Source organism: Nyctibius grandis, chromosome 18 (genome assembly GCF_013368605.1).
Source record: "Nyctibius grandis isolate bNycGra1 chromosome 18, bNycGra1.pri, whole genome shotgun sequence".
NCBI lineage: Eukaryota > Metazoa > Chordata > Aves > Nyctibiiformes > Nyctibiidae > Nyctibius > Nyctibius grandis.
The window spans coordinates 2,305,262-2,316,163 of NC_090675.1; positions in this window are offsets into that span (position 1 = coordinate 2,305,262).

The following is a 10,902-nucleotide window of genomic DNA, read 5'->3' on the forward strand; positions in this document are numbered from 1 at the left end:
TGGCCCCAGGCTCTGATCCCAGCCCCATGGACCGGGACCACACTGCTGCCGCAGACCCCGAACAGAAGAGCACCCTCCTCGTAGCAGGTTTTGGGGCTGCTCATGCAGGGGATGCTGCCGGGGCTGCAGCTCACTTCCCGCCTGGGTGAGGGGGAGTCCGGGATGGAGACTTAAGTGACAAATTGCCTGCTTTTTAGTGGGATTAAAAATAGACGGCGGGCTCCTGGGATGGCAATAAGGCTCTGGCAGATCTGGCTCGCGGCCGGGCTGATAACGCCGGCGCCGGTGTGTTTTCCGGAGAGCTCTGGGGAGGCAGACGGGGAGACAGCGAGCCCCGCGGTCCGGGGGGAAGCAGGGCTCACGGCAACGGGGAGGCGAACCCCGGGCTCAGGACCAGCATCGATCAGGGGCTGCCATTAACCTCTGTCAGAGACGCACGGCCTGGGGGGCTGCTTGGGCTGGGCTGGTCCCAGTCCGGGGGCGCTATAGCCCGTGAGGAGGATGGGGGCTGGCAGCGCTGGTTGGGTCCTTTCCACTCTCTCTGGACTCTGCTTTGGGGGTGGGAAGGATTTTCCTCTGGGTTTACCCAGGACTGGCACATCTGCAGGGATCCAGTGCTCAAATCATGGCTCTGCACTGGGGAGAGGCTCATTTTGGGGTCCCTTTGCTCATTTTGGAGTCCCTCTGCTTGTTTTGGAGTCCCTCTGCTTGTTTCAGGGTCACTCTGGTAGTTTTGGGGTCTCTCTGCTCAGCCGCAGCCCTTGCTGCTGCCCAGGGGTCTCAGAGGCATTATAACTAAGAGCAGGTAGTGCAAGAGGAGGGTAATTAATTAAGATCACTAATGGGTGGAGCAGGGCTGGGCAGGTGCTCACACCCCACCAGCCCGGCTTTTCCCATGGGATCACCCCATGCTGCAGCCCATGGACACCTTTCAGAGGGTGGACACAGCTCTCCCGAGGGCTGAGATCTGTGCTGAAAGGATGGTCTGATGGTAAAATTAAATCACCTGCTCGCAGATGCCAGGGGAAGGGCAGAGAGAAGCCTGCGAAGGGGGGTCAGCCCCTCGTGCCGTCTGTGCTTGATGATACGGGGGACCAGGGCATCCACCCTCGGAGAGGATGGGGAAGCTCTTTCCCATGGGAGCAAACAGCCTGGTTGCTTGGGGGTGTCTCTCGAGGTGGGGGACAAGTTAGTCAGGGCAGTTTGTAACAAATCCCAGTGATTTCGAGGGCCCTGGGACCCCCAGCCACGGGACGCAGCGACAGTGACCCGAAATGCAAAACCATTTTGGCCCACGCCCAGGGGCAAGCGGGGGCGAGGCGAAGGGAGGTGACAAAGGACACCCTCCACGTCGGTGGCGGGGGCTCAGCCCTTTCGCCCACCTCTTGCAGAGCCCTCAAAGGCCGTTTGACTTTGCAAAGCATAATCCCAGGCTGGTGAAAGGCAGCCTGAACCCTGGCAGCCCCCAGGCGAATGAGCGACCCTCGCCCTCCACGCTGGGCTCTGGGAGAGGAAGATGAGCTGAGGAAGGATGCGATCGTCCATAAGACCCCCCCAGGAAGGTCCAAAAAGGGCTGCAGATGTCAGAAAAACCATCCCCACGTCCAGTCCCGTTAGCAGGGTTGACGTAAAGGATGCATCAGACGCGTCACTGAAGATGTCGGGGGCTTTAATTGAGATGTGACCACCTGTAGCCAAATACTGAATCATCTTTGGCCAGATACCGTCGAGGTCAGGAGTGTTTCATTTGAAAAACCGCTGAGCTCTCATAGAAATTGGTGCTAGAAACCTTAAACACCAGCTTTTGCCACAAAATTTTGATCCTTTCCCTACCTGCCCCCCAAGACAGCCGAGCAGCTATCCTGCCATCCCCCTCTTCCCTCCCACGTCTGGACTTTCGAGGGGTTTTATTTTATTTTATTTTAAGCGGCTGCTGTGTATTGAGCAGAGAAATGACGTTGAAGGAGGCTCTTTCAACCCCAGCACTATAATTATTCCAGACTCCAGCAATGTGTGTGGTTCAAATGCTCTTTTCCCCAACACCTCCCAGCCCTGGCCGGCGGCTCCTGTCTGTCGGGTGTGGGATCCCCCGCGGTCCCCAGCGCAGGTGATGGGGGATGCAGGCAAAGCCCTTCGCATGGGTTTCCCGGCACGTTTTTGCATCCTGTGAATGTCCATGTGCAAAATGAAGGGTTTTCCTCCTGGTTTCAGGCATATTTTGGGTGAGACCCAATTTCTGCTGCCTCTGGGGCTGCTACTGCCCGCTCCTTGGCAGCTCAAGCCCGTGCCAGCCACGACACCAGTCCTTCTGGTGCAGGCAGCAGGTTGCTGTCAGCCCTGGAGAGCAAAGCAAGGAGCCCAACCCAGCCCCTGCTTTCCCCTGCCTCCCCCCCCCCCAAATCACAGCAGCCCACTCCCACTCGGGATCTGCCTCCTCCATCCCCACCCCACGGCTGCTGAAGGGGTTAATCCACTTTGCACAAAACCAGATGGGAAAATGTTTGCTGTTAAATGAGCTCCTGAAAAATTCATGGTCCTAAATGGTCTTCCAGGGGTTCTTCCACCCCACGAGGGATGGGAGCAGCCCAAATCCCAGCTGGGAGCTGCTAATGGCAGGAAGGAAAGGGCTTCACTGGATCCTGCTCCAGATGGGACCCCGGACCCCCGGGACACCCTGGCCATTACTGGGGTGGCCATTAGGCAGTGCTGGGGCTGACCCAGGTGAATTAGCAGCTGCTCCATCATTATCCCACCGGACATGGCAGCAGGGCAGGCGCTGGGGACAGGGCTCTGAGCTCCGGGGTAAAAGCCAGGCTCCAGTTTTGCCTCCTGAGGCCGGCGAGCAGGGGAGGTTTCCACTTGCCGGGGTGGGCAGGTGGCCCATCTGCCCACAGCAGAGCCCTGACAGCCACCTCCGGGGGTAATGAGGGCTGTGTTTGATGGCTCCTTGCTTGCAATTAGCTGCCAGTCCTGGAGGGACACCCCCCCAGGGAGGTGTCTGCTGGGGTTGGACCATGTCCCGTGGGAGAAAGGCATAGAGGGGGCATGGGGAAACTCCCCTCCTACTGCTGGGGTCTGACATTTGGGAGATGCTTGGCTGCTTTTGGGGGTGCAGTGGGGTGCCCAGCGTGGGGCCACTCTGCAATGGGTGTCCCGTAGGAGATGCTCGTGGTGGTGGGACCCTGGAGCTGCCACCACCCCGTGCCCAGGAGCAAACTCAGCCCGAAGCATCGCCGTGCCTCCAAAGCCAAGGCAGGCTGTGGGATGCTCAGCTGGTCTCAGCCCTCCTCCCAGCGCCTCCCCCCGCCGCCGTCTCCGTCCCTGACGAGTGCCGTTGTGACAGGTCCAGCGAAGGGGAAAGGGAGGCCCTGTTCGCTGCCAGAGCCTCTCGCCGTTCAGCTGGCAACAGTCCTCACCCCGGCCAGGCAGTGCCGGGACAGGTGGTGGAGGGGTCCCGCTGCCGGGGACACGGAGCTGCTGGTATGGGGGTCCTCACCCAGAAAGGTCATGGTGGCCGTGGGGAGAGAGGGTATCTGAGATGAGGAGCATCTGGGGGAAGGCAGAGAGAGGAGGTGTGGGATGAGTGGAGGGAGGGAGGAAGGAAGGGATGGAGAGAGGGAGGGAGGGTTGGAGGGATAGAGGGATTGGTGAGGGATGGAGGGATGGGGTGGATGGGCAGGGAGAGGGTATAGAGGGATGGAGGGAGGGTTGGAGGGATAGAGGGATTGGTGAGGGATGGAGGGATGGAGGTGGATGGGCAGGGAGAGGGTATAGAGGGGTGGACGGGTGGACAGATAGAGGATGTAAAGGGATGGATGAATGGATGGAGGAGGGATGGATGGATGGATGGGCAGACAAAGAGAAGGTACATAGGGATGGATGCATGGATGGATGGATGGGTATGTAAATGGAGGGACAGAGAGAGGGTATACAGGGAGGGATGGCTGCTGGCTGTGCAGGTAGCAGCTGACCATCCCAGCAACCAGATCCAGAGTTAGATGGACCTTTGCTCTTGTCTGAACTGGCCATTTTCATGCTCCCCTGGTAAGTACTCCAGCCTTGGAGAGCTGGTGGGATCTCATCCCGCGTGGCCACTGCCAGGCTGTCAGCCTCGGGCCAGCCACGAGCCTTGGTGCCTACCAAGCCCGTGCTCAGGGAACAGACCCCACCAGGCAGTCAGGTCCCCTGCCCTCTGCCCTCTCTGAAGGGCCCTTTTTCTTTCCACTCCTGCAGTAGCAGCTCCGTGGTGCACACACAGCTCCGATGCCAGGGCTGGACCGGTGGAGAAGCCACTCTTGGTGCATTTCTCCCACGCTGCATCTCGCCGTGGCTCTCCTCGTGCCAAAAAGGGACCTTTCGAGGCTGAGATGTACATGTGTTTTTGTCCATTTTCTGCTTCCTTCTTTCCAGCTTACGATGGAAACCCATTACCGGGATAATTGCACGATGCCAATCTTCTCTGTGTCCCACTGGGACCCATTTCACAGGGGTCAGGGTGTTCATCAGCCGGCCTGGGGCTGACACGCTTCCCCGGGAGGGATCACTGGGGGTGGATGGACCTGGCGAGGGGTGAGTGGGGGGATGCGGTGGGCACAGGGCTGAGCATCTCAGGAGCAGGGGAACTGGCCAAACATCCTTTTTCATGCAATTCCCAGCTGAACCCCCACTGGGGACAGCCAAAACCCTGGGAGGGAGCTGCGGGGTGGCAGGATGCTGAGGAGCCGCAGGTCAGTGCACGTCAATGAGCACATCTTGCCTGATTTGGGGCCCCCCAGGATGTTCCCATACCCCACTCCTCACCCTGCAAATCAACCCAACTCCAACCCAACCTCTCCATTGCCCAGCAAATTGCCCAGGATCAGCTCAAGCCCCAGAGCATCCCAGCTGGGGAGATAGAGGCGTGGGGAGAAAGCGGCTCAGCTCCTGCCCCACCAGGCACGTGTGCACCAGAGGGGGCTTGTCCAGGAGCTGTTTGGTGTGATGGGCTGTAGGAAGGCTGCACCCTGCAGTGAGCTCATCCCCACAGCACCATTAAGGGCTGCCCAGCCCTGAATCCACGGCCCCTTATCTGATTAGGGACTGGGGGAAGCCTAAAAGCCTCCGGAAAATCAAACAGCTTGAGCTGAGCCAAGCGAGGGGGCGACTGGGAAACCAAAGCAAATGGGCTTTTCTCCTCCTCTTAAGTGCTTTTCCCTGTCTGTCTTTCTGTCTTGGTCAGAGAGGCAGGGAAGGGGGAGGGAGACGGGGATGGAAAGGTGAGTGAGGGTGGTCGGGTGTCCCCCAGCACAAGCACAGGGATGCTGGTGGGGACCCGTCCTGAGGACACAGCCACCATGCGCTCTCCTGCACCCCTGCGAGGTCCCAAAGAGCACAGTACGGGGAGCGAGGCTGGAAAAGAAGGGATTCTGCATTTATTTCTGTATCTTTTATATATATATATGTATGTTGGTGAAGTCTGGATGGATGGTGGCACTCGGGAGTGGGGTCCCTTTGCAGGCAGGGGCTTGCAGAAGCCCACCGTGCCTCCTCCCTGCCCGCCCTGCCACGCGCCCTGCTCCGGGGGGTCTGTATCCATAGGGGCTATAGGGTCTGTGTCCTGGTGCTCTGAGTTTTCCCACCAGCCCTCCTGCACCCCTGGGCACCGCAGGGGCTTTGGGGAGCGGCAGGTCAGGATCCGGCCCTCGCCAAGGTCGGGATGTAACATGTGCTTCTGCTTCAGGCAGAACCTGTTGCCTTTGATTTCCCGGTGTCTGCTGATGCCTCGCTTGCCTCTTGTCCAGTGAGGGCTTGGTGTTTGGTTTAGGTGCTGCAAATTCCCTCTTCCCCTCCAAAATAACAACAAAATAACCCGGGCTGGTCCTCGCCGTGCTGCTCCCTGCATCTAACCGGGTGCTCACGGCCTCAGCGCTGCCATCAGCCCACTGCTGATTTTGGAGGAATTGCTTTTGAACTTGTCCAAGTGGCTAAATCCTCCCCCCGAATCTCTACGGTTTTTAAAATTATTTTTTTTTGGGGAAAAAAAAAGCAAACAGCAAAGCAAGAAAAGAAACGCTATTGCTGGCCTCCCTGGCTGCCAAGATAACCGCCCCCTCCTAACGAGCTGCTGTAATTAGGTGCTTTGAAGCCCCAGCACTGGAGAAACGTGCTGTTCATCAGCTTTCTGCGAGGATGCCGGGATGCTCCGTTTACTACTGGGTGTTTCACCGCACGACGGGTGCTCTCACGTGCACACGAAGCACAGCCCGGCACCCGGCCGCGGGGATTTACACCATCGGTCCTGCCCTGCGTGGGAACCTCACGCTTTGGCATTTGCCTTTTTTTTTTTTTTTTCCTCAGAAACACAGCAAGAAATGGAAATGGAGAAATTTCCTCATGGGGTACAAATTTTTGGAAGGAAAGGGGAAAAAAAAATCCCTGCTGGTCTCTGGAGATGTTCCCCTCCGAGCCGCTGAGTCCGCAGCAGGGCCATTTCATTCCCCCCATTCCCCGTGCTGAGCCCCAACAACTTTGATAATGTTGACTTGTTCTATCAGATAAAATATTAAAGGCCTAGGATATAGCCTGAAATTAATATTTTAATGGTACGTAAAAGTCAAGGCAAAGATGAAACCAAACAGTAACATTGAAATGAAACATTTTTATCTCGCAAGAAGGAAAGGGCTCGGTGCTACTGCTTGGATTCGCCCTCCCGTTACTTTTATACGCTATTAAAATATTCATTTTAATATTATAAATATTGTATTCAACATCTAATGCACTGTTACACTATTTGGGGCACCCGAAAGTCAAAACAATTTGCTGGCCATGGGTACCACGGGGCAGGCTCAGGACCTGCAGCATCTCGGTGGTGAAATATCTCGGCCCATTTCTTGCTTCTCCCACCTGTTTTCCTCTGCCAGCATCACCCTGGGAGGAAGGAGACCCACGGGGTGGCCCTGGAGACATGACGGGGACAGTCCCCGAGTGGGCAGAGATGGGGGAAGAGCAGGACAGAGCCGTGGACCCACATAATGAGCCACAAACCCCGCGAGGAACCCAGATAGACAATTAATTACAATAAAAGGCTTTTTTTTTCTTGCCTTAGAAATAATAATATAAAATTAATTTATGGCAATTACGGAATTTCTATATTTATGTCATTATCAGAGCTGAATAAGGAAAGGCGGATGATATAAATGTATTTTGGGCGCTGCTTCGAAGGGGAGGGAGTTGATATATATTTTTAATCACGTTTCAGGATTAGCCGTTCAGCTCCTGCCCAGAATTAGCTGTCAGGCCGGGGTGCAAGTGCTCCTGTCGCTAACAAGGCAGCTGCTGTCGGAGAGAGCTGCTTGCGGGCGAGGAACTTCCCCGCCTGCATTAATCTTTATTGGGAAATAACGGGTAAACTGGAGGCTTGGGCTGAGGGTTTCACTGTCGTGGGTGTTCCCAGGCCTTTTTATTTATTATTTCTTTCTGGTTTATAGGTGATTTATCTTCTTTGGAGGGTCCTTGGGGTCACAGTGTGAAAAATAACATCCTAGGGTGTCCCTCCAGGTGCAAAGCCCCAGCCCTGGCTCTTGGCTTTTTGCTTAAAGCCCTCCCAAAAAGTGGGGCTTGGTGCTGTGTTTGCTGACGCTGCTGTGTTGGGGGGGTGGTTTGCACCCCTTGGGCCCTCCCCACCGCTGGTTCATGCCTCTCATAGCCCCATCCTTGCATCACCAGCGGAGCCAGGAAGGCTTGGATGTGCCTTGGGGGGCATCATCCCTGTGGGTGCCTCAGTTTCCCCATGCGAAGGGAAAGGGGGGTCTCCCCCAGACCTTGCTCCCATCATCTGGGGAGCCCTTCTCAGCAGCCCCCGTGCCTGCTGCCCGCCTGCCTCGGCTGCTCGGCTCCACCACGACACCTCCACAGGGATTAGGGCTGGATTTGGTGGTTAGCACCTCCCGGGCACTGGTATCCCAGCCTTAGTGCTGCCCCGGGATGATGGGCAGGTGAAACACAGGCCAGGGATTATCGGGCAGAGGCAGGGCTGTCCCGGCACGGCGGATCCCTCTTGCTTGGGGTTTTGCTCCCACAGCCGGGATTTATCCACAGGGGGGTCAGTGGCTCCAAAGTGCCTCCAGCCTGTGGGGTTTGCACCCCAAAGTCCTTCCCCGTGGAGGGGCTCAAGGGGCTGTTGCGGTCAGGGTGGATGCGATGCCATCGGGAATGAAGCCAATGCCACAGGGGTGAGCAGGACACGTGGTGGGAGGTCACCGATGTCCCCGTGCTGCTTGGGGGTGATGTGGGAAGCCAGACTCAGCCCTGCCTGGACATCCCTCGATGTTTTTTGGGGGTAACTCCTTGGGAAATCCACCCTTGGGCTTTCCAGTGCATTGTGCATCCGATAGGGCAGGGGATGCTCCAGTGGATCCCTGCAAAGACGGACGGGACCCTGCGCTGCTGTTGCGTTTTGACCTTCCCTGCCTTGGCTCCTGCTAAAATAACAGGATTTATCCCCGGTACAAGTGGCAACCCCGCCAGCACGCCGGCTTCGGTCCTTGCTCAGGAAAGAGAGATCACAGCCGCCCTCTCTTGCCCACCCCGGCCCCTCCGCCTGCCAAAGCCGGAGCCATAAATAAAATCCAGCTGGGGTAAAAATACTTATTTCTGTAACAGTTGAAAAATATCCCAGCGGCAGCGCCAAGAACCTGCCAGTGGTGCCGCGGGAAGGCGGGAGGGATGGCACCCAAACACCCCGCCTTAAAAGCCCTCATCCATCAGCAGGAAAAGGCTCCTGGGATGGGGCAGGATGCAGTGGAGTCCTGTCATCGTCCCCAGTTCCTCAGCCCCGGGGCCCAAGTCGGAGTGGGGAAACTGAGGCTGTGCCCCGTCACCCTCCGGGCAGGCTGGGGAGGGATGAATCACGGCCCGGACACTGCTTTTCTGCGTCTGCCACTTCGCCATCCCCGGGGATTCAGGCCTGTGAGTCAGCCCTCCCCTCCCCACAGCAATCGGGAGATTGGCTTATAAATCATGGGATTTTTTTATGAAAACAAGTGGCGGTCGCCTGGGCGGTGGCGTGGGACTGCTTGCTGCAGGAGCTGGGCCTTTTTCGGTCACCAAAAATGATGCTCTGCCCTTCCCGTGGGGCTCCGGGCGGTGGGTTTCAGGGCAGACCCCATCTCCCTCCTCTTCTTCGCCCTGGTCCCTCTCCTGTCCCCCAGCACGGTTTGCAAAGACCTCCCAGCAGCACCCAAAGGTGCTGGGGGTGCGCAGGGGCTTGTCCTGGGGCCTGTCCTCCCCCCTTGGCACCACCGGGCTGCCGCTTCTTGGGGACATCTTCAGCTTCTGTCACTTCTCAAGGTCAATGCCATTAATTGCCGTGAATTATTTTGGCATTAATGGAGATGTCTTATGCACTTCCACTGTAAATGAGGCTGCCAGGAGGAACGCGCCGGCCAGTATTTCCTGGTGAAGGGAGATGGGGAAATACGTGGCAGCAGGGAGGGGGGTGAAGGCACCTGGGGGTGCTCATGGGGCTGGTGGAGGCAGGAAAAGCTCCTTCCTCAGGCTGGGGTGTCTGCACTGCATGTGGTGTGTGCGTGTGGGGAGGGGACACGGGAACCACGTAGGGAATGGCTGCAATGGGGACTGGGTCCCCAAACGCCAACATCCCCGCTGGGTGCTGTGTGGTCGAGGGGAGCGTGGCGTTCCTGGGGTGCGAAGGCAGCGATGCTCCCCAAAACCACATCTCTCCCATGGCTCCATGGCAGAGGCAAGTGGGGATGGGGGGAATCCCTCCCCAGCCGTGCTGTGAGGGGGTCCCTGGGTGTGCGGTGTGGAGGGGACCAGGCAGCCCACGCAGGACTGGGGTGAGGCGGTGGTTGATCCCCCATGCCCGGGGGGGCTCAGGGGATCCCCAGCCACCCCTCGGCTGTGTGCAGGGGCCGCAGCCGGGCCCTGCCTGCATGTGCGGTGCTGCAGGGAGTGGGGTGACAAGGCTGAGCCCCCCCGGGCGGCACGGGCAGAGGGGGCCGGGGAGGCAGGGGACACCCCAGCCACAGCTGGGATGGGGAAGGAGCCCAAACCCCCCCCAGAGTGGAAAGAAGCGACCAAACCCAGCTGGCTCTTGCCATCCCGGGGGCGATGAGGTGTGTGCCCCCCCGGTGCTCCCCCCTCACCTCCCACCCCGGGGGGGGTCCTCAAACCCCATTTTTCATCATTATCCCCTTGCGTTGCAGCGGTGCCTGGCACAGAGGGGAGGGCAGGGCCGGCCGTGCAGCCCCCCCTCACCGCACCCCGGGGTGCTGGGCTTGGGGGGGGTCGGGAAGCGGGGGGTGGGGACTGCATTGCATCGTACCGCACCGGCGGGGAGCGGGGCTCCGCTCGGCTCCCACCTCCCCGCCCGAGGAGGAGGAGGAGGAGGAGGAGGAGGAAGGCGCCTCCCCCTGCCGCCCTCCCCGCGCTGGCACCCACCGGAGCCCGATGCGGCTCCGGCCGGGCGAGCGGCCACGGGAGCGGCGAGCGGCGGGGCCCCCCCAGCAGCGGGCACGGCACCGCCGGCGCGGGGGGGGGGGGCCCGGCGGGGGGCGAGGGGCAGAGCCCCCCCGAACTTGCCTCTTTCCCTACGGCTCCTGCACCCCCTCTTTAATTTTATTTCCGAGCGGGAGGGGGTGCACCCCCCCCGCTTCTTTAACCCGAGGGGGGGGCGGAGGAGGTGGGGACCCCCCCTCCTTTGCACGCTCATGGCCGGGTCCCCCCGCCCCCAGCCCCCCCGGGGGGGCAGCGGGTGAGCCCCGGCCCCCCCCGCGCTGCGGGGCGGCCGCTCCCCGGCCCCGCTCCCCCCAAACTTTGCCTTCGCATGCGGGGACTCCGCCGCCGAGCTGCTCCCGCCGCTGATTAATTGCATCTGCCTGGGATTAATTATTCACCCGCCTG